The sequence below is a fragment of the Euprymna scolopes genome, chromosome 39 (genome assembly GCF_053919585.1).
Source record: "Euprymna scolopes isolate OS-2025 chromosome 39, ASM5391958v1, whole genome shotgun sequence".
NCBI classification, from domain to species: Eukaryota; Metazoa; Mollusca; class Cephalopoda; order Sepiida; family Sepiolidae; genus Euprymna; species Euprymna scolopes.
Window position 1 is genome coordinate 65,729,933 of NC_136520.1, and position 26,152 is coordinate 65,756,084.

Sequence of the window (26,152 nt, forward strand, 5' to 3'; positions counted from 1 at the left end):
TATGTTTCGTACAGAAATTAATCGGATAAGTATCGAAAAAATCCTATTTTAAAAATAGCCTTTTTCTCTTATGAATAAAAAGGATTTCTACATAGGAATATTTTACGTTAGACCAATGCAACGTTGGCTGGTGTAAACACAAATTCTACCGTTCGTTCTTTTATAATTATATCTATACTATTAATAAAATTCTAAATGTTTATTTATTTATTTATGTGTGTGTATATATACCAATAAAACTTTCAACCTTTTGATACATGAGTATGTGTCAAGAATTCTGAATCCAGAAATTATTTTCCTTTTGATAGCTTAAATGCTTCCAAATTCCTTTCCCATTTCAAAGGCTCACAAATCAATTCACCCTTTTAGCTGTTTATAAAATAATAAAATGGCTTACTTGTTCACAAAGAAATCTAATGCATTATAGTAGATTTAGTTTCGTATTTATTTTTTGATACAAGTTCTATTTTAATATTTTGCAATATTTATTTCAATAATCATTCGATTAATGGGCAAGTTAAAGTCATAATTAAAAAGTAATTATCAAAGTTACGGTGATATGACAAAAAGAAGATGGTGTTTCTACTTTCGGCAGAGTAATATTTTACGTTAGACCAATGCTGGTGTAAAATGGTGGTAAAATATTCCCCTGGAATTTTTTCTTTTTATATCTATAAGTGAAGAAAAACTATTTTTAAATCGTCAAATCCAAATATCATCTGACGTGATATTGTAAACAAACACAGACGGAATTTGATGTACGACATTATCATTTTTTTATTTATTTTTTTTTTTAATTAATCCACCGGGCAAATTATTCCTTGTAATCTATAATATTAAATAGAGGATTGATTCTATAATAATACATATGCAATCTGCATAAATTAAAGTATCATTTTTGCGCGTATTGTACGTATTGCATTGTGGGTAACACCAGGCGCCCAGTAAGTAAATATATATGTTTATGATGAAACGCTTCATATTGTAACCTTATTGTTTTATATATTTTAACTTACTACGGTGCTCTACTCATGTGCTGTGCACTGTTGAAGTAAATTCTGAAAATCAATACATAAAATATTATATCTCATAAAACTTTCTGCCGATACGAGGAACTGTAAGTTATGAAAATATACAGCAACTAAACTATACAGAGTCTTCTGCGTTCCATCCCCTTGATAAACGAATTTTAGCCTGGCGATTCCATCAAACGCGTAAGATCTAGTATAGCTTAATTGCCATAATTTACATAGTTTATTGAGCACTACTGAAGTAAATACTGACAATCGTTACATCAAATATTATCTCTCCTTATGAAATTTTATATATATCATCCCATCTAACCAACATTTCTGTAAAATATATGTCATCCCATCATAACGAACATTTCTGTAAAAGTCTGAGGAAGCTACAGACGGCCACAAAAAACGGCCGGGTAGCTGAAATAATAATGTAACTTAACAGAAAGATACGGTAATAAAAAATAAAACACATATTTGCTCTACAACAGTATTGAGCACTTTCTTCAGTTTTTATTAATTACCATTTCTACTAAATATATATATATATATATATATATATATATATATATATATATATATATATATATATATATATATATAGTCATCGATATACAGTCCTGTTCGTTGTATCACAACTTGCCGCTAGACTAGCACTTCTCCCAAGCCGAGGATTGAACCTAGAACCATCGTGCTGACAGTCTACCTATCGACCCACGGGAGTGGTGCCCGTAAATTATCTCGCCAAATGTCTATTTAAACAAACATTCGTCCACCACTTTTAATTGTTATTGTTTATAAACAAAAAGTGAGCGTATATTAACCAATTTTGGACCCCCACATGGGGAGCGGTATATATAATAATTTTAAAATATATTTATCCACTGAAATGTGTTTCGTCGTCTACCACTCATCAGAGTGGCTGAATCTAGCAAGATTCGAAATTCAGCCACTCTGATGAGTCGTAGACGACGAAACACGTTTGAGTGGATAAATATATTTTTTAAATCTTATATACTTCAGAATAAAGTTATCCAACAAATCAACTTGTAGGGAAACCTGTGATTATAGGTCTTACAAAATATTATTGGCAGTAACATTCTATAAGTAATATCCCATCTAAATAAAAATTGCTCAATATACAAGATAGAGCAAATAAATCAAATTTTAGTCATTCAATAAATTTAACATTTATGACGTGAAATTGTTAAATTTCAAATCAAAAGATTTTTATTATTCTATATAAGACGAAGAATACATTTAATATATATATATATATATATATATATATATATATATATATATATATATATATATATTGAAGGGAGACCTGACGTTGCCCAGAATTTAATCAATGAATGTTTTACACTCCCATATTGTTATTGTCATCGAAATCAGTAAAATCGCCTAGTTTTCAATCAAATCGATTGATTGCCTGCTTTAATTGGAGACCCATCACGGTTAACTAGGAGGAAGCTTCACATGCCTTCTCGCAGTTACTTCGTCAACAAGACATTTTAGTCTACATTGCACTGTAGAGAACCTACTGTTTATTTTAAAATTATTTTTTTATATTAATGGTTTTAATTAAAGTTTAAAACACAACATTTCAAATAGCATGGCTCAATTGTACATTTATTTCGAATACGCCCCTTTCATATCAAAGTATTTACTGTTGGTTTTATATCTCTGGTCTTTCTGCTTGTGCGGTTGTAATGGCTTATATTAAAGTTTCAAACGCAAAAGTCAAGTATCATGGTTCAATTGTGCTTTAAACAGAAGCATTTATTTGGAATGCGCCCCTGACATATCAAAGTATTTACTGTTGATTTTATATGTCTGGTCTTTCTGCTTGTTCGGTTGTAATGGCTTATATTAAAGTTTCAAACGCAAAAGTCAAGTATCATGGTTCAATTGTGCTTTAAACAGAAGCATTTATTTGGAATGCGCCCCTGACATATCAAAGTATCTACTGTTGATTTTATATGTCTGGTCTTTCTGCTTGTGCGGTTGTAATGGCTTATATTAAAGTTTCAAACGCAAAAGTCAAGTATCATGGTTCAATTGTGCTTTAAACAGAAGCATTTATTTCGAATGCGCCCCTGACATATCAAAGTATCTACTGTTGATTTTATATGTCTGGTCTTTCTGCTTGTTCGGTTGTAATGGCTTATATTAAAGTTTCAAACGCAAAAGTCAAGTATCATGGTTCAATTGTGCTTTAAACAGAAGCATTTATTTGGAATGCGCCCCTGACATATCAAAGTATCTACTGTTGATTTTATATGTCTGGTCTTTCTGCTTGTTCGGTTGTAATGGCTTATATTAAAGTTTCAAACGCAAAAGTCAAGTATCATGGTTCAATTGTGCTTTAAACAGAAGCATTTATTTCGAATGCGCCCCTGACATATCAAAGTATCTACTGTTGATTTTATATGTCTGGTCTTTCTGCTTGTTCGGTTGTAATGGCTTATATTAAAGTTTCAAACGCAAAAGTCAAGTATCATGGTTCAATTGTGCTTTAAACAGAAGCATTTATTTCGAATGCGCCCCTGACATATCAAAGTATCTACTGTTGATTTTATATGTCTGGTCTTTCTGCTTGTGCGGTTGTAATGGCTTATATTAAAGTTTCAAACGCAAAAGTCAAGTATCATGGTTCAATTGTGCTTTAAACAGAAGCATTTATTTCGAATGCGCCCCTGACATATCAAAGTATCTACTGTTGATTTTATATGTCTGGTCTTTCTGCTTGTTCGGTTGTAATGGCTTATATTAAAGTTTCAAACGCAAAAGTCAAGTATCATGGTTCAATTGTGCTTTAAACAGAAGCATTTATTTCGAATGCGCCCCTGACATATCAAAGTATCTACTGTTGATTTTATATGTCTGGTCTTTCTGCTTGTTCGGTTGTAATGGCTTATATTAAAGTTTCAAACGCAAAAGTCAAGTATCATGGTTCAATTGTGCTTTAAACAGAAGCATTTATTTCGAATGCGCCCCTGACATATCAAAGTATCTACTGTTGATTTTATATGTCTGGTCTTTCTGCTTGTGCGGTTGTAATAGCTTATATTAAAGTTTCAAACGCAAAAGTCAAGTATCATGGTTCAATTGTGCTTTAAACAGAAGCATTTATTTCGAATGCGCCCCTGACATATCAAAGTATCTACTGTTGATTTTATATGTCTGGTCTTTCTGCTTGTTCGGTTGTAATGGCTTATATTAAAGTTTCAAACGCAAAAGTCAAGTATCATGGTTCAATTGTGCTTTAAACAGAAGCATTTATTTCGAATGCGCCCCTGACATATCAAAGTATCTACTGTTGATTTTATATGTCTGGTCTTTCTGCTTGTTCGGTTGTAATGGCTTATATTAAAGTTTCAAACGCAAAAGTCAAGTATCATGGTTCAATTGTGCTTTAAACAGAAGCATTTATTTCGAATGCGCCCCTGACATATCAAAGTATCTACTGTTGATTTTATATGTCTGGTCTTTCTGCTTGTGCGGTTGTAATGGCTTATATTAAAGTTTCAAACGCAAAAGTCAAGTATCATGGTTCAATTGTGCTTTAAACAGAAGCATTTATTTCGAATGCGCCCCTGACATATCAAAGTATCTACTGTTGATTTTATATGTCTGGTCTTTCTGCTTGTTCGGTTGTAATGGCTTATATTAAAGTTTCAAACGCAAAAGTCAAGTATCATGGTTCAATTGTGCTTTAAACAGAAGCATTTATTTCGAATGCGCCCCTGACATATCAAAGTATCTACTGTTGATTTTATATGTCTGGTCTTTCTGCTTGTTCGGTTGTAATGGCTTATATTAAAGTTTCAAACGCAAAAGTCAAGTATCATGGTTCAATTGTGCTTTAAACAGAAGCATTTATTTCGAATGCGCCCCTGACATATCAAAGTATCTACTGTTGATTTTATATGTCTGGTCTTTCTGCTTGTTCGGTTGTAATGGCTTATATTAAAGTTTCAAACGCAAAAGTCAAGTATCATGGTTCAATTGTGCTTTAAACAGAAGCATTTATTTGGAATGCGCCCCTGACATATCAAAGTATCTACTGTTGATTTTATATGTCTGGTCTTTCTGCTTGTGCGGTTGTAATGGCTTATATTAAAGTTTCAAACGCAAAAGTCAAGTATCATGGTTCAATTGTGCTTTAAACAGAAGCATTTATTTCGAATGCGCCCCTGACATATCAAAGTATCTACTGTTGATTTTATATGTCTGGTCTTTCTGCTTGTTCGGTTGTAATGGCTTATATTAAAGTTTCAAACGCAAAAGTCAAGTATCATGGTTCAATTGTGCTTTAAACAGAAGCATTTATTTCGAATGCGCCCCTGACATATCAAAGTATCTACTGTTGATTTTATATGTCTGGTCTTTCTGCTTGTTCGGTTGTAATGGCTTATATTAAAGTTTCAAACGCAAAAGTCAAGTATCATGGTTCAATTGTGCTTTAAACAGAAGCATTTATTTCGAATGCGCCCCTGACATATCAAAGTATCTACTGTTGATTTTATATGTCTGGTCTTTCTGCTTGTTCGGTTGTAATGGCTTATATTAAAGTTTCAAACGCAAAAGTCAAGTATCATGGTTCAATTGTGCTTTAAACAGAAGCATTTATTTCGAATGCGCCCCTGACATATCAAAGTATCTACTGTTGATTTTATATGTCTGGTCTTTCTGCTTGTTCGGTTGTAATGGCTTATATTAAAGTTTCAAACGCAAAAGTCAAGTATCATGGTTCAATTGTGCTTTAAACAGAAGCATTTATTTCGAATGCGCCCCTGACATATCAAAGTATCTACTGTTGATTTTATATGTCTGGTCTTTCTGCTTGTTCGGTTGTAATGGCTTATATTAAAGTTTCAAACGCAAAAGTCAAGTATCACGGTTCAATTGTGCTTTAAACAGAAGCATTTATTTGGAATGCGCCCCTGACATATCAAAGTATCTACTGTTGATTTTATATGTCTGGTCTTTCTGCTTGTTCGGTTGTAATGGCTTATATTAAAGTTTAAAACACAAAAGTCAAGTATAATGGTTCAATTGTGCTTTAAACAGAAGCATTTATTTCGAATGCGCCCCTGACATATCAAAGTATCTACTGTTGATTTTATATGTCTGGTCTTTCTGCTTGTTCGGTTGTAATGGCTTATATTAAAGTTTCAAACGCAAAAGTCAAGTATCATGGTTCAATTGTGCTTTAAACAGAAGCATTTATTTCGAATGCGCCCCTGACATATCAAAGTATCTACTGTTGATTTTATATGTCTGGTCTTTCTGCTTGTTCGGTTGTAATGGCTTATATTAAAGTTTCAAACGCAAAAGTCAAGTATCATGGTTCAATTGTGCTTTAAACAGAAGCATTTATTTCGAATGCGCCCCTGACATATCAAAGTATCTACTGTTGATTTTATATGTCTGGTCTTTCTGCTTGTTCGGTTGTAATGGCTTATATTAAAGTTTAAAACACAAAAGTCAAGTATCATGGTTCAATTGTGCTTTAAACAGAAGCATTTATTTCGAATGCGCCCCTGACATATCAAAGTATCTACTGTTGATTTTATATGTCTGGTCTTTCTGCTTGTTCGGTTGTAATGGCTTATATTAAAGTTTCAAACGCAAAAGTCAAGTATCATGGTTCAATTGTGCTTTAAACAGAAGCATTTATTTCGAATGCGCCCCTGACATATCAAAGTATCTACTGTTGATTTTATATGTCTGGTCTTTCTGCTTGTTCGGTTGTAATGGCTTATATTAAAGTTTCAAACGCAAAAGTCAAGTATCATGGTTCAATTGTGCTTTAAACAGAAGCATTTATTTGGAATGCGCCCCTGACATATCAAAGTATCTACTGTTGATTTTATATGTCTGGTCTTTCTGCTTGTTCGGTTGTAATGGCTTATATTAAAGTTTCAAACGCAAAAGTCAAGTATCATGGTTCAATTGTGCTTTAAACAGAAGCATTTATTTCGAATGCGCCCCTGACATATCAAAGTATCTACTGTTGATTTTATATGTCTGGTCTTTCTGCTTGTTCGGTTGTAATGGCTTATATTAAAGTTTCAAACGCAAAAGTCAAGTATCATGGTTCAATTGTGCTTTAAACAGAAGCATTTATTTCGAATGCGCCCCTGACATATCAAAGTATCTACTGTTGATTTTATATGTCTGGTCTTTCTGCTTGTTCGGTTGTAATGGCTTATATTAAAGTTTCAAACGCAAAAGTCAAGTATCATGGTTCAATTGTGCTTTAAACAGAAGCATTTATTTCGAATGCGCCCCTGACATATCAAAGTATCTACTGTTGATTTTATATGTCTGGTCTTTCTGCTTGTTCGGTTGTAATGGCTTATATTAAAGTTTAAAACACAAAAGTCAAGTATCATGGTTCAATTGTGCTTTAAACAGAAGCATTTATTTCGAATGCGCCCCTGACATATCAAAGTATCTACTGTTGATTTTATATGTCTGGTCTTTCTGCTTGTTCGGTTGTAATGGCTTATATTAAAGTTTCAAACGCAAAAGTCAAGTATCATGGTTCAATTGTGCTTTAAACAGAAGCATTTATTTCGAATGCGCCCCTGACATATCAAAGTATCTACTGTTGATTTTATATGTCTGGTCTTTCTGCTTGTTCGGTTGTAATGGCTTATATTAAAGTTTCAAACGCAAAAGTCAAGTATCATGGTTCAATTGTGCTTTAAACAGAAGCATTTATTTCGAATGCGCCCCTGACATATCAAAGTATCTACTGTTGATTTTATATGTCTGGTCTTTCTGCTTGTGCGGTTGTAATGGCTTATATTAAAGTTTCAAACGCAAAAGTCAAGTATCATGGTTCAATTGTGCTTTAAACAGAAGCATTTATTTCGAATGCGCCCCTGACATATCAAAGTATCTACTGTTGATTTTATATGTCTGGTCTTTCTGCTTGTTCGGTTGTAATGGCTTATATTAAAGTTTCAAACGCAAAAGTCAAGTATCATGGTTCAATTGTGCTTTAAACAGAAGCATTTATTTCGAATGCGCCCCTGACATATCAAAGTATCTACTGTTGATTTTATATGTCTGGTCTTTCTGCTTGTGCGGTTGTAATGGCTTATATTAAAGTTTCAAACGCAAAAGTCAAGTATCATGGTTCAATTGTGCTTTAAACAGAAGCATTTATTTCGAATGCGCCCCTGACATATCAAAGTATCTACTGTTGATTTTATATGTTTGGTCTTTCTGCTTGTTCGGTTGTAATGGCTTATATTAAAGTTTCAAACGCAAAAGTCAAGTATCATGGTTCAATTGTGCTTTAAACAGAAGCATTTATTTCGAATGCGCCCCTGACATATCAAAGTATCTACTGTTGATTTTATATGTTTGGTCTTTCTGCTTGTGCGGTTGTAATGGCTTATATTAAAGTTTCAAACGCAAAAGTCAAGTATCATGGTTCAATTGTGCTTTAAACAGAAGCATTTATTTCGAATGCGCCCCTGACATATCAAAGTATCTACTGTTGATTTTATATGTCTGGTCTTTCTGCTTGTTCGGTTGTAATGGCTTATATTAAAGTTTCAAACGCAAAAGTCAAGTATCATGGTTCAATTGTGCTTTAAACAGAAGCATTTATTTGGAATGCGCCCCTGACATATCAAAGTATCTACTGTTGATTTTATATGTCTGGTCTTTCTGCTTGTGCGGTTGTAATGGCTTATATTAAAGTTTCAAACGCAAAAGTCAAGTATCATGGTTCAATTGTGCTTTAAACAGAAGCATTTATTTGGAATGCGCCCCTGACATATCAAAGTATCTACTGTTGATTTTATATGTCTGGTCTTTCTGCTTGTGCGGTTGTAATGGCTTATATTAAAGTTTCAAACGCAAAAGTCAAGTATCATGGTTCAATTGTGCTTTAAACAGAAGCATTTATTTGGAATGCGCCCCTGACATATCAAAGTATCTACTGTTGATTTTATATGTCTGGTCTTTCTGCTTGTTCGGTTGTAATGGCTTATATTAAAGTTTCAAACGCAAAAGTCAAGTATCATGGTTCAATTGTGCTTTAAACAGAAGCATTTATTTCGAATGCGCCCCTGACATATCAAAGTATCTACTGTTGATTTTATATGTCTGGTCTTTCTGCTTGTGCGGTTGTAATGGCTTATATTAAAGTTTCAAACGCAAAAGTCAAGTATCATGGTTCAATTGTGCTTTAAACAGAAGCATTTATTTCGAATGCGCCCCTGACATATCAAAGTATCTACTGTTGATTTTATATGTCTGGTCTTTCTGCTTGTGCGGTTGTAATGGCTTATATTAAAGTTTCAAACGCAAAAGTCAAGTATCATGGTTCAATTGTGCTTTAAACAGAAGCATTTATTTCGAATGCGCCCCTGACATATCAAAGTATCTACTGTTGATTTTATATGTCTGGTCTTTCTGCTTGTTCGGTTGTAATGGCTTATATTAAAGTTTCAAACGCAAAAGTCAAGTATCATGGTTCAATTGTGCTTTAAACAGAAGCATTTATTTCGAATGCGCCCCTGACATATCAAAGTATCTACTGTTGATTTTATATGTCTGGTCTTTCTGCTTGTGCGGTTGTAATGGCTTATATTAAAGTTTCAAACGCAAAAGTCAAGTATCATGGTTCAATTGTGCTTTAAACAGAAGCATTTATTTCGAATGCGCCCCTGACATATCAAAGTATCTACTGTTGATTTTATATGTCTGGTCTTTCTGCTTGTGCGGTTGTAATGGCTTATATTAAAGTTTCAAACGCAAAAGTCAAGTATCATGGTTCAATTGTGCTTTAAACAGAAGCATTTATTTGGAATGCGCCCCTGACATATCAAAGTATCTACTGTTGATTTTATATGTCTGGTCTTTCTGCTTGTTCGGTTGTAATGGCTTATATTAAAGTTTCAAACGCAAAAGTCAAGTATCATGGTTCAATTGTGCTTTAAACAGAAGCATTTATTTCGAATGCGCCCCTGACATATCAAAGTATCTACTGTTGATTTTATATGTCTGGTCTTTCTGCTTGTGCGGTTGTAATGGCTTATATTAAAGTTTCAAACGCAAAAGTCAAGTATCATGGTTCAATTGTGCTTTAAACAGAAGCATTTATTTCGAATGCGCCCCTGACATATCAAAGTATCTACTGTTGATTTTATATGTCTGGTCTTTCTGCTTGTGCGGTTGTAATGGCTTATATTAAAGTTTCAAACGCAAAAGTCAAGTATCATGGTTCAATTGTGCTTTAAACAGAAGCATTTATTTCGAACGCGCCCCTGACATATCAAAGTATCTACTGTTGATTTTATATGTCTGGTCTTTCTGCTTGTTCGGTTGTAATGGCTTATATTAAAGTTTCAAACGCAAAAGTCAAGTATCATGGTTCAATTGTGCTTTAAACAGAAGCATTTATTTCGAATGCGCCCCTGACATATCAAAGTATCTACTGTTGATTTTATATGTCTGGTCTTTCTGCTTGTGCGGTTGTAATGGCTTATATTAAAGTTTCAAACGCAAAAGTCAAGTATCATGGTTCAATTGTGCTTTAAACAGAAGCATTTATTTCGAATGCGCCCCTGACATATCAAAGTATCTACTGTTGATTTTATATGTCTGGTCTTTCTGCTTGTGCGGTTGTAATGGCTTATATTAAAGTTTCAAACGCAAAAGTCAAGTATCATGGTTCAATTGTGCTTTAAACAGAAGCATTTATTTGGAATGCGCCCCTGACATATCAAAGTATCTACTGTTGATTTTATATGTTTGGTCTTTCTGCTTGTTCGGTTGTAATGGCTTATATTAAAGTTTCAAACGCAAAAGTCAAGTATCATGGTTCAATTGTGCTTTAAACAGAAGCATTTATTTGGAATGCGCCCCTGACATATCAAAGTATCTACTGTTGATTTTATATGTCTGGTCTTTCTGCTTGTGCGGTTGTAATGGCTTATATTAAAGTTTCAAACGCAAAAGTCAAGTATCATGGTTCAATTGTGCTTTAAACAGAAGCATTTATTTCGAATGCGCCCCTGACATATCAAAGTATCTACTGTTGATTTTATATGTTTGGTCTTTCTGCTTGTTCGGTTGTAATGGCTTATATTAAAGTTTCAAACGCAAAAGTCAAGTATCATGGGTCAATTGTGCTTTAAACAGAAGCATTTATTTCGAATGCGCCCCTGACATATCAAAGTATCTACTGTTGATTTTATATGTCTGGTCTTTCTGCTTGTGCGGTTGTAATGGCTTATATTAAAGTTTCAAACGCAAAAGTCAAGTATCATGGTTCAATTGTGCTTTAAACAGAAGCATTTATTTCGAATGCGCCCCTGACATATCAAAGTATCTACTGTTGATTTTATATGTCTGGTCTTTCTGCTTGTTCGGTTGTAATGGCTTATATTAAAGTTTCAAACGCAAAAGTCAAGTATCATGGTTCAATTGTGCTTTAAACAGAAGCATTTATTTCGAATGCGCCCCTGACATATCAAAGTATCTACTGTTGATTTTATATGTCTGGTCTTTCTGCTTGTGCGGTTGTAATGGCTTATATTAAAGTTTCAAACGCAAAAGTCAAGTATCATGGTTCAATTGTGCTTTAAACAGAAGCATTTATTTGGAATGCGCCCCTGACATATCAAAGTATTTACTGTTGATTTTATATGTCTGGTCTTTCTGCTTGTGCGGTTGTAATGGCTTATATTAAAGTTTCAAACGCAAAAGTCAAGTATCATGGTTCAATTGTGCTTTAAACAGAAGCATTTATTTGGAATGCGCCCCTGACATATCAAAGTATCTACTGTTGATTTTATATGTCTGGTCTTTCTGCTTGTGCGGTTGTAATGGCTTATATTAAAGTTTCAAACGCAAAAGTCAAGTCTCATGGTTCAATTGTGCTTTAAACAGAAGCATTGATTTCGAATGCGCTCCTGACATATCAAAGAATCTACCGCTGATTTTGTATTCTGTGTCTTTCTGCTTGTGCGGTAATAAAATTCCTTAAAGGCACTTGTGATGTTAAGCTGTAAACTTTGGTCAAAATCGCGTGGGTTTTTTTTATCGGATATTTTTGATTATCGATACTTATCAAAGATATTCCAACACAAAACCTATCTAACGACACTCTTAGGCACATAAAACATCTTGGTGCGAAATTACATGTCAATAGATGGAACCGTTTTGGAGTCCATAGGAAACGAATACACACAGAGACAAATTTCCTTTTTTATGATCGTAGAGATAACGATATATGTAGTAAATTATGAAAATATATGGCAATATAGCCCCTTTGTGAGATGCGGCAAACCAAGAACATCTCTCTCGGATAAGTTTTCCCCATGAGTTAGAATACAAACCGACATGTTTGAGGCAGACCTTCAGATTATCCTTAAATCGTTTCCACTGTCCTCCTGCGGGTCTTTTTCCTTTGGACTGCTCATCATAAAGGAGCTGTTTTGGAGCTTTGAATCGGGCATACGGCATATATGATTTGCGCAACAAAATTTACACTGCTGTAACATGGTGCGAACTAACGGAAGGTATGACCGGGCTAGAGCTTCTGTGTCTGGTATCTTGTCTTGCCACTTAATTTTCAACAATCTACGGAGTCAAAACATAAAACATGGCCCTTAAGCCCCTGGAGGGGCATAGGTCATCTACAACTTTTGTAGATGCTTTTGTAGCGAGTAGTTTTTTTTAAAGAGTGAGGGTGCTGGTCCCACACCCAACCTTCCCAGAAGGTACATACAGCGCCTAGCCTTCCCAAATTGTCACCCATCTGGTACAGGACAGGCTCAACGTTGCTTAACTTCGGTGATTTGACGAGAACCGGTGTGTCAATGTGATTGTGCCGTATTCTACCGAGGCAAGTCATATGGAAATGGTTATGTTTCTCCGCATGTCTGGTTGAAATAACATTTCCGTGGGCATGTAACAATTGCACGCAATGCTGTGACCAACAAAAGGAATACCTGCCGAGAAATACGGAGCCTTAAATAAGTTATCGGGCATTTTTGTACAGGCATAGACTCTACAACATTCAGTAGGTTATTGCTATACATCTTATGAGATGACTACACAATTTTTATGATTTCAGATTCAAATGAAAAACTTCAGCAGGAATTGGCATACACTCTACTAAAGTCTGATTGTCACTGCTGGTGAATTTCAAAAATGCAATCTGGATATGAGGACACTTTAGAAGAACGATGTGCAATAAAATTCTGTTTTAAACTTGGAAATAAATGCAACAGAAACGTATGGAATACTTCAGATTGCTTTTGGGTCATCTCGTATCAGTTTTTAAGTCGCATAATAGATTCAAGGAAGGCAGGGAGGTTTGTGAAGGATGATGAGAGGTGTGGGAAAAGACCGTCGTGTGTCTATAGAGACAATAAGTGCACCGTTTGATGTCAGTGTGGGAACTGTACGCACTAATATTCGAGAAGATCTGAGAATGCGGAAGATTTGCGCGATTGCACAAGTCCACGTCTCCAACACTGTCACAGACTATTTGATCAGGACGGTCATCAAGACAGTTCCTCATCCTCCCTATAGTCCAGACCTTGCTCCCTGTGACTTTTGGTTATTCTTTAAGCCCAATGAAAAACTTAGAGGTTGTAGCTATGAGACAATTGAGGAGATGAAAGAGGTTGTGACAAGAGGACTTCCATGACGCCTTCCAGAAATTGTTGGAACGGTACAAGTGCATTGCAGCCGGAGGAGATTACTTCGGAGAGGACTAGAGTTTCATGTGTGTACTATCAATAAAAGTGCGCATACGAAAAAAATGTCTAAAAACTTATTGAAGGCAACTCGTAACATTTCCGTCAGCTTTTGAGTTCCAGGGATTCATTTTTATTAAACGCGCAAATTGAACGTGCGTTGTTGCCGGTTTGTTTCTGTCTCCCGGCGCACGGTGTTCTATTGATCGACGTCCAAATGACTCGCTACAAATTCGTGAACAATTGGATGACTCATTCGATTCTAATTGCACGACAGGCATAAATATGTCATTCAATAATCATTATTTAACTCAAAATATCAGTTCAATGCATATATACACGTGTGTGTATGTGTGTGTGTGTGTATGTGTGTGTGTGTGTGTGTATGTGTGTGTTTATGTGTCATAGAATTGTGGCATTAATCATTTTGACAGTGGTATTGTTGCTGTTGCATTGACGCACAGTACTGTTCGGTCCTAGAAAATCCACCTGCTCTGGCCTCGCTTGCTCTCTAAGAAGAGCTTCTATATACTTTAGTGCAGATCTGCCGAAGCGTTCTTCTTTTAATGTAGGGCAGAGTGTACTTATCTTAATGCGCTGGTTTTTCAGAACCAGATCTAGCGTTGTGTCTAACCTCCTAATAAGAAGGTATTTTTTTATTTTTTTATTTTTGGCGTTAAGAGGTCCCAAGTCGCCTGAGGAAGTCTCTTTGACTGAAACAGATGGCTATTTGTAGAGACCATATGTAACTGTTTATCTTCAAATAACAAAAAGATATTTAACTCTTTTTATTAAGCACTATCTAACAACCTCGTTGTCCTCATTAGTCTCGGCTTTTGAACACCTCAAACCTATATATATATATATATATATATATATATATATATATATATATATATATATATATATACTCGGGGTTTTTTTATATTCAAAAGTAATGGACTAATGAATTCAACGAGGTTGTTAGATAGTGCTCAATAAAAAGAGCTGATATTTGTTTATTGTTATATATTGTTATTCATTGAACTTTTGAATAGTCAAGTCGCTGCCTGATGATATCTGTTGTTTGATTGAAACAAGTGGCTGTTTGTAGCAGCGGGATGTGAGCATGTTTATATAACAATAAACAAATATATATATATATATATATATATATATATATATATATATATATATATTAGAGGTGGGACGATTCCAAAATTTTTCCCGATTCCGATCCAATTACCGATTCCGTTCTAAATTTCCAATTCCGATTCGATTCTCGATTCCGATTCCGATTCTTTTAATATTTATAAATATTTAATTAGAGACTTGGGGTTTTTTTGTTGTTTTTTTTTTTTTGTTTTTTTTTCGTAAATTTTCAAATTATTACATAAATCCGCGGGTAATTTCCGGGTATATTTTTTTCTCAAATTTTTTCCTTGTAATGTATTGCAAATTAAAAGACAACCAAAGGTATATTTTGATTTTAAACAAAGCCAACTTGTATCAGTTTGTCGTTAGTATTCAACATGCTACTTGAAAATTTTCATAAACAGTTCAAAATAGTCGACGATTGGTAGGCACAATGAGAAAACAACGTAAGAACAAAATAGTAACAACGCCCTCCATTGTTACGAACGAATTTCTAAATATTAAATGTTAATATTTGGAAAACCATTTTTAACATGCAAAGGGTGTTGGACTTCGTTAACTGTTATGTGCCTTCCTTCTATGAATGTTTGAATTTTATTTAAATTATATAAATTTGGTGGGTTATTAAATTGATTTGCTTTGCTGTAATAAAAACAAAATCGAAATGCAAATAATAACGGGACCTGTGGAAATTCCACAGTGGACTCATTCATATGTGATGTATTGATGTTGGCATTCATGGCATAAATAGAGATGCTCTGATATTATTGTAACTCTTGTTAAAACAGCAAAAGTATTTGTCTATGCTAGCAAGGACGCCCGGCGTAGCCAGGTCGTAAAATACGCTTAAATATGATATGTTAACTCTTGCAGATTTCGTATATATCATTATAGAGTTAATATTCTATCGATTTTTATATATTATAAAATTGCGATTTCAAATAATATATATATATATATATATATATATATATATATATATACATATATATATTAAATTGTGATTCAATGAATTTCAAAAAACTCTCATTGAAATGAAATGAAGTGGTTGAGTTTCATATCAAAGAATCTTTATTATGCTAAGCAAGACAAAGAATACTTTAGAAAATTAATACCCTTAACATATAGGGTTTCGATGTCTACCATCTCATTAGAGGAGAGAAAATATTAGCAAATACTTATAAAGGTATGCACCCTATTTGCTAAAGTCAGTAAGACATGGAAAGTCAAAATAATAAATTTATTTAGATGGGATAATTTATAGAATATTACTGCCAGTAATATTTTGTAAACTTTACTATCTCACGTTTCCATAACAACTGATTGTTAAATAAAAACTATTCTGAAGTATATATATATATATATATATATATATATATATATATATATATATATATATATATATATATATGACTTTGGTGCATCAGTTTGAGTTATTTCAGCTATAATCGAAACCTAAACCAAAATTTATGAAAATTCTTTATGAAAATTCTTGATAAAATTCTTTATGAAAATTCTTGATAAAATTATTATTAAAAAAATAGATCACTGGAGTTCCATCAGCTATCATCGAAATCGAAACCAAAACTTATGAAGAATTCTTGGTAAAATTATTTCTAAGAAAATAAATGACTTCTGTGCCATCAGCTATAATCGAAACCAAAACCAAAACTTATGAAGAATTCTTGGTAAAATTATTTATTATAAGAAATGGGAATCCATAATTAAACAATAGTCACTCAGATGGAATCGTGACACACAAAATAAATAACACACACACTATCGTATTAATATATAGTATTGTTAAAAGTCATAAAAACCACGCTCCTTCCCTACTACTAACCCTAAGTATGTGTGGCAATGCAAAAAATATAGCAATTACATGTGATTTTATGATTTTGTTGATTGACCTTAGAATTAATGGTAAAAACTACTTAAAAAAAAATTAAAAAGTTATAATGTACTGAAATGGAATCAGTTTATATTATATTTATATGCACAACTGAACCCCCATTCTAAATTTTAAAATCACGTTTCAGTGTGCTCACACAAAATCGCCTAAAAAAGTAGAATCTCATGTTTCGGGTATTTTAAATGTAAATGAAAGTTTTTTTTTAATTAACTAACTTTCCAAAGTTTTGAAAAACTTGTGAAACTTTCATCTACATTTACACTTGTGTCAAAACCAAACGAAATATAAGAAAACATGAAATATTTCAAAGGATGTGGTGATCAGACAAAACCAGCGAATTTAGGAAAATTCGTCCCCGGAAAACTGGTACCCGGAAACTTGCCCCCTTTTGCTAGATAGGAAAACTGGTCTCTTATTGAATAAATATTGATTGAAAACACAGTTCTTGAAGGAGATATTGTTTTTAAAAGAAACTTTAACCCCATAATATTTTTTAGAATATTTTTACTTGTTTATTGTTGTTTTTAAAAAAAATAAAATCGATTTTCTAAGTGTCCGTTTTCTACTGAACTGGCTTAGTTGTTAGTGGTTTCACTTATTTTAAAGCGTTTATTCTATTCAAAAACGAGACTGCAGACCGCATAATATTTTTTTTTAAATATTTGTACTTATTTAGTGTTGTTTTAAAAGGGAAAAATCGATTTTTCTACATAGCTGGCAAAGTTGTTAGTGGTTTAATTTATTTTGAAGCGTTTATTGATTGTTATATATAATAGGAGTCTTATTAAAAGAGTTTTATTAAGAGAGAGAGTTTGTCGTTGTGTCTTAAAGAGAGATGTTGTTGTAAGAGAGATTTTGTTGAGAGATTGTTCGTGTTATAACGAGATTCATATTTATTAAAAGTTCATACTGGAAGTGTAGAAGAAGCTCTTTGAGTGAGGAAACAGTCTTCAGACAGTCTTAGTGTTCATATTGTGTATGTAAGATGTGTATGTAAAGACATTTTAAACCACATGATAAACAAGACATATAATAACAATTTTCACTTTACCTTTTGGTAGAATTACAAAACAAAGACGACGTTTATAAAAACACATGATGGGTTTATTTCTTCTCCCGACCGGTCGTGGTTTTCTCATCAAGAATTCAAAGCTTCATTCTAAGTTTCTAGACGTTCGAATTTCCATGTCTGGACTGTCGTCTGTCGTCCTCAGACTCTCTCTCAGTTTCTCCCCCAGTTTCTCCTCGTTTCTCTCAAGTTTCGAACTATATCTAGAACTTCCCATTTTCCATGACGTCATACACATGTTAAAACATGTGTCTTCTTTCACGTGTTCTGGACATGCGTGTCCAAAACTTTTTCCTTTGTTTACAAAAGGAATTTTAATCTATATTCCCAGTAAGCTATTTTTCCAATATGTTAAAAACATGTTTATTAAATTATCTTGTATAGTTGCATTCCTCAATTGAATTTTTCATAACAGAATTGACAACGCACATTCTTTTCTTGAAACTATTTTATCTCTAAGCTAAACAATGGTTTGTTTTACATTTCATTTTCAAATTCTCTCTCGTAATCTATTTCTAAACCTAATTTACGAGGTTCGAATTTCGTCTATTCTATTTCATTTTAATTTTAACTAAATCTCTCTATTTTTATACTTACATGAAAAGGGGGCAGCCCTTATCATGTAACATGAGTATAAAAAAAGTAGTGTCGTGTGTTACGTGAGAACGAGAAATAATGTCCGACATGATGAGATCACATTTTAGGGGTCTTGATAATCTCTAAAAAATAGAAAATTCAAGAAAATACTGAGGTAGATATAGTTCTAAAACGAGCCGTCCCCTCCAAAAGAAAATAAATTTGTACACTTTAGGTAATGTCCAAGATCACTACTCGGAAAAAAAATTAAGCTATCGGAAGTGGATACGGTTGATTATGTAACGAAACTAGTCGGAACACATGAAAAACGAAACCATATATTTATTTAAAAAATTACTTTATTTTTTAACATTTCTTGTGTTATTACGAAACAAAAAAGCGAAAACACTTCTTGTATTATCAAATAATAAAACTAATATTTTATTTGGAAAAATTAATTTAGTTTTAACACTTTTTGTGTTCACGAAACAACAAAAAGCACTTGTGCAGTATGCAGACGGCGGCCATCTCTTCTTGGTGCGTTCCACTAAACTGTTGCCAAGTGGCGCTTCTCGGTCAAAAACATTTAGGGTTTGTATTACTATACACATAGATTCGAAAAAGTTGTCAAATAACAAATATACAGCAAACAAATGCTATTAAAGGCAAGATAATCTACTTTTCTACTTAACTGGATAATTTTCAGTGTTTTTATTTAATATAACATGTTTATTCAGCTCGAAAAACATACAGTGTTTACCAATGTATTTGAAAATTACAAATAGCGCCAGAGTCTTTGTTGAACACGGTAAGTCTGAGAAAAGGAGTTAAAAATTTAAAAAAAACTATACAAAATACTGTTAAAAATTCACCGAATATATGTCAGCTTATGTTACGGTAGCATATGTGAGTTTCTAACAGTATTTTTTTTTCGATTTATTTATATTATTATCTCTTTGTAAGACTGTAGAATTTTCAACCATGATTCTTCGGAATTCAGAATGATGGCAGCCATTTTTTGTTTTTTAATGTTGCAATATTGAACTGGAGTCGGAGAGATAGAGAGTTAGTCTTCGCGACAACGTGTTTGTAGTATAGCCTATATAGTTACCCGTAATAGAGATACATTCTCCTAATAGGCAGTTAAATTGGTAAACTATATTTGGGCGTTTTACGAGGTTAGTCGTCTGTAGTTTTTTTTTATAATAGATAATGAATTTTATTATTTTATTTTTTATCGATGGGAACTACGTATCGACGGATTATATTTATTTAGAATGCTTCCATCAGTTTTGGAGTTCTTGTGTAGCTGGTTACGGTAATTTATAGGAATATGTTGAGAATTTTCTTGTTGGATATTATTAGTTTGATATAAGTTGTTAATTTGTTTATCTACAAGAGAGTTTGAGAATTGGTTATTGACTAAAACCTGTTTTATATTTTTTAATTCGCTGAAGATCCAATTATTATGGAAGCTGATTTCGTAATTATATATATATATATATATATATATATATATATATATATATATATATATATATATCAAAGTTAATGCTCCTTATCTTGAGTTGGGTATATTGAAAAATACGAATATATATATTCGTTCCGTATGCCTGACTACAACTTGGATGTCTTCAAGTCCAACGTAAACAGATTCCTAATGAACCGCCCCCTTAAGTAAACACTTCATCAAATCTCCACACTAACGTAATGTACTTGCAATAATCCTTATCCCTGAGTAGCTTCCGGGCCTTGATAAGTGGTGACCACCGTGTAAATATATATATATATATATATATATATATATATATATATATGAACAAATGATTAATAAAATATGTTAAAAGACATCTTGAAAAAGAGTTAAAAACATATTTAATTTTAGAAAAGGAAGCACAAGATAAGTGGATAGTCCTTAATCCGCGGAGTTTCGAAGAAATACTCTTATACTATATAAGCTCTATTTCCTTTTCGGTTTTATTGAGCTTTTTACATCTGGCTGAGTTTATTTTACTTGTAAATATTAACTCTTTAATATTTATAATATATTTTAAGTTTACCATTTTGATTACCTTAGTAAACTTATTGTAACTTTTATTTTATATATATATATATATATATATATATATATATATATATATATATATATATATATATATATCTCAGGACCCGTTCACGCATTATAAGACCCAGAGGTTGAAATTAAATCAGGAAAAATTTAATTTTTTTTTCATCATTATTTATTAGACTAAATGTGCGACGTTCGAAGTCGCCATATTGTTTTTAAATTTTGGCCTTTCTAAGGATTGACAGATTGGTCTTTTTAAGACCAAATTTGACCTTTTTATGCTCTTTCATGGAACCATGTTTTTATTAAGAACGTAAGAAAAGTCTAATATGGCCCTAAACAGGCAAATCTTTCAAACTTTAAAAAGGCCATTTTTTAAAAAAGCAATATGGCGGCCTCGAATGTCGTAAATTTTGATAAATGAATTTTTTCTTGTTTTATTTCAGCCTTTGGGACTAATAATGTGTCTAATATAAAAATGAAAACAAACGGAAACAAAGCAGGTTGGAAGTAGTTGACATGATAAGTAACACACTAATAGTAAATATAAAAAAATGATATAAACATAATAAATAAAAAATAGCATCGTGTAAGGGTTGAAAAGCTTCTCACAAATCGAAAAATAATTATTCATACCTGTAAACGTTTTTATTTCTTTTCAGCTCTTTGGGGGGATATTATGCATAATAATATAAGTGCAAGATTACCAGTATTTAATGTTCTGTTCATGAAAGGATTATATGTTGACATTTGGTATTATTCCTTCAACACAATTGCTTTGCCGCCATATTGGAAATATATGGAGCGTTCGTATATGTATGATGAAGTTGATTCTGGAATAATATAATTGGCTGGTCTTAGCCAATCAGATAGGCTGGATTTTAAGAAGGGAGAAATTATTTTTGGAATCGGGTAATGGAAAGATTATGTTATGTGTATGTAGTTAATAACTGGTTACGATGGATGTAAACTGATACCAATGGGAGGACTAAATATTTATAGAAAATAATAGGGACTCCTTCCTCTATAGATGTCGTGGTGTGATGGTGTTGCTCCTAGGATGCAATGTAGCGTTTTATTATAACGACCTCACGTGTGTCAAATTGTGTTCGAAAATTACATAAGATAGACGTAATGAATTAGTATGTGGCATCTGTTATGCCAAACCAGCGACACTTTAATCCAGACGGGAATTTCTGCAGTTATTTTATTTTATCGGAGATAATACACACATACATATACATATGTATGTGTACGTGTGTGTGTGTGTGTGTGTGTGTGTGTGTGTGTGTGTGTGGAAATATGTTTTTTCATTCATATTTCACCTTTTATATAAACATACCAATCCTTCAATTCATGACGCTCAGTGTAATAACAGAACATATAGCAAATAAATGACAAAAGTCTATATTCCAAATTTTAAGATGTTGACCATCTTCCGATTTATTCCATTTAAGCATACTGACATTTGAGTATGTTGACAAGAATTGTGCATGTCAACATATTTAAAGGAATAAATGAAAATATGGTCAACATCATGAAATTGTTAATATAGACTTTTTCATTTATATATATAATCATCGACATACAGTCCTGTTTCGTTGTATCACAACCCATCAGTGCCGCTAGACTAGCATCTCTCCCAAGCCAAGGATTGATCCTAGAACCGTCGTGTTGACAGTCGGCAGTTGTCCCACTCGACCATGGAATCGACGTCCGTAAATAACGGAATGTCTATTTAAATAGACGGCCGCCACCACCATATATATATATATATATATATATATATATATATATATATATATATATATATATATATATAATTTATACAATCAGAAAAAACAACACCTTTTTTTTAGTAGTACACAATTTTTGTTTTTATTATTTTTATGACATGTTATTATATATTTTTTCTTAGTCTGACAGCTGTTTCGAAGGGTAAAAGGACAAACGGTTGTTTTAATTATAACATACCGAATTTTCATTATTTACCGTTCTCTTCGGAGACAATTAAAATCAATTAATTACAGTCAAAAAATTGTTTTTAAAACTCACATGGGGATGGAATTTTTTTATCGAGGTTGCCATCTTTAAAAATTTTCCATGGGTTTTTTATAGATCTATATTTTCTTTTTGTTAGCCTTATTTTCGTATTTTTTGGTTTTTTAATTTCTTTTCAATTTATGTATCTAATATCAATTATGTTAATTCTGCATTCTTATTTTGTTTCTTCTTTTATTACGTTTGATTTATTATTTACGAAATTATTTAATTAATTTTTTAACTTCTTCTTAAGCTAGTAATTTTTTCCTTTTTTTCCGTATCTCTTGGGTGTTTACGTTACATTTTATTTTTTAGCCGTCTATACGTATTTTTTTCTGTTATTGTTTTTTTTTCTTATTTATTTTATTATTAGGCTAAAATGGTTATCATTATGTACATATTTATTATTTCTTATTCTTATATTATGTTTTTTGTTAATTATTTTCGTTATTTCCAATTTATAATGTTTAGTGTCAAGTTTGCGGTCTTTTCTGATTTTGCGATTAAAGGGAATTAACTCTATCAATTCTTTGTTTCTTATTTATTCAGTCATTAACTTACATCTTTTAGAATTTGTGCATTTACCTTATAATTTAGTAGTCAAAGGGAAATAACTTATTTATTTTTTGTTTCAATTATTAATCTTTGTCATTTTGCTAATTTTTTTTATTTATCATATTATTATTTATTAATCATGTGTATTTATGTTGTGTTCAGGTTTGTTATTTATAAGTTTATTTGCTATTCTAATATTTTTTATTCATTTATCTTAAACTCGTTTTTTTGGTGAAAAGAAAATATTTTTGTTCAGTTTTTTGTCTATCTATTTGTTTACTTATTATCTATATCTTGATATTAGGAACTTATTTTTATGCAGACATATTTGTATGTTGTCTGTACGGTGATTTAACAATGAGTTTTTATCAGATGTTATTATTTTGTAGGATTCTAGTAAACATAAGGAACATTTGCCTGATTTTGATGGATGATAACTTTTTGCCCTACCTATCACGGACCATTTCAAAGTGTACTCTATATTTTTGCTTTTTAGCTCACGTATCCATTCCCCAAGTGCAGTGTCATTATTATTTTTCTTTCTATTTGTTTCCCTCCCACTATGGTTATTATTAGTATTATTAGTGTTTGCTGTGTTATTTATTATATTTCTGCTACTATTATTGTTTTTGTTAAATGATGAAATATGATTGTTTAGCCGGGTTTTAAACTGAGTGCTCGTACTACCAATGTATGCTTTTACACCTCTATTAGTTTTAACTTCACATTTATATACAACATCTGATACGAGGCAATTTCCGTCTAACGGGCATTCCATAGCTACACGGCAGTTGCATCCACAGTTTTCATTCCTATTATTTTCTAAGTTATTATTATTTGCTTTTTCTATTTTGGCTCTGTTCGTTCCTATTATATTTCTAATTAAATTTGGTGAGGTTGAGTAAGAAATTTTTACAGTGTTTTTGTTTATGATTTTACTTAATTTATTGCTTGGTGGAAAGTTTTTATCAATTATTTCAAAGAGTTCTTTTGGAATATTATTTTTAATATGTATAGAGTATGGGATGTTGAACCATGTTTGTTGCTTCCGCCTATTCTTTCTATTTGTGTTAGTGTTGTTCTCCCTTCTTATTGTTTTTTCACGAGTGCTGGTACTTATGTTGTTATCAGTTCTGTTATTTGTTCCTATTTTATTTCTATTTCTATTCATTACTCTATTATATGATATTATATTTACATTTGTCCTAAAGTTAGTGTGTTCAACATTATGGTTCTTTATGTACTGTATTCTTTTATTGTAACCTGATTTTTTTATTGCTTCGTTATAGTACTCCCTATTTTTGTTAAATTTGTCTTCATTAATTGATATTTTAGATAGTCTTTTAGATATGTTTGGTATTATTGCAGCTTTCATGGATGGTGAGTGATTAGATCTATTATCAATGTAGTACAATGCCTGGTTAGGTTTGTGGTAAGGTTCATAAGTTTTATTTATTATATCTAGGGTAAGGTCCAGAAAGTTAACGGTTTTGTAGTTTTCATTGAAGGTTATTGTTAGTCCTAAATCATTAAATATTTTCTTTATCTTAGTTTTTGTGTTCTTAACTATTCTTAAACTACCATTTATGTAAAACAGAGCATCATCACGATATAGCCCACCTTTTAGCTCTGGAATCTCTTCACTTAGTTTCTGCAATATGTATAGGCCTACTACATCAGTTGCCTGACTGGAGTCTGCCGATCCCATCGTGATGTCGAAGTTTAGGTCCCTGTTATTCCTAGTCCAAAGTTTATTATCATATTTTATTATTGATCGTCTCGCTAAGTTTACTATATCTGTTTCTATTTTGGTTATGCTAGTGAGAGTTTTTGCAAAGGATATTGCATCTTTAAAGAGTTGTGGTGTTATGGAGGGATAATATGCGTCTATATCGAAGCTAATTAACATACTGTTACTTCTAATACTTATATTTTTGAACCAATCTATTACTTCATCTGAGGATATCCATAGGTGGTTTGTTATTTTCTGTTTAATCTTAGGTATAATGCTATCAAGAATTTTTTTACTTATATTTCCTATGTCAGATATACATGGGGATATAAGCCTAATGTTAGGGTTTATATTAAAGTTTTCTTTGTGGTCTTTCAAAGTAAATCTTGGGGTTAATGGGGTAAATACCTCTATTTTATTGCTAATGCCTATTTCTTCACATATTTCTTTAATGGATGTGTTTATGCTATCTAACTCACTGTTTTCTGCAATTCTATATTTTTTCCTCAGTTCTGTTAGGATCAAGTCATTATATTTATTATAGTCTATGGAGTAAATGTTCATAGTTTTGTCTGCAGGTACCTTCAGCATGTCATCATCTTTGATCTTTTTAAATGTTTCATTTATTTTTTGTAGTCTGGGATTCATGTATTTTTGTTTTTTCTTCTTTTTTAAGCCTTTTACCATGTTTAGCATATCAAGTTCGAAATTGTCAAGAGCAGGGATGTTTGGTGGGCTTTTTCTCGTTTTGATTCCATATTTTTTATCAAATTTTGTTGGTTCTCTATTGTTTTCTTCATTTCTTGTGTTACTGTTGCGATCCTGTTGGTTTGTTTTGTTTTCCCCATTTTGGCACCTCATGTTGTGATGGTATACCTTCCATCTAATCCTTTTTATGAATTTTTGAACAGACTGCAGCATGTCCATTGTGTACTTTTTATGGTCCGGTATTGCTACGTTCTTCGGGGAGAATGGTATTTCTTCCTTTGGGAACATTTTGGTCAATTTAAAGGTTTTTATTTAGCAGCTCAAACTTTTGGAGCAGATTTATATGTGGATTTTTTTACAATCAATTTTAATACCTTTTAAATGGTATTATATTGATTATGGTACCAATATTAACCTCGGTTTAGCTCGATGAGAATTCAGAGCAATATAATTTATACAATCAGAAAAAACAACACCTTTTTTTTAGTAGTACACAATTTTTGTTTTTATTATTTTTTTATGACATGTTATTATATATTTTTTCTTATTCTGACAGCTGTTTCGAAGGGTAAAAGGACAAACAGTTGTTT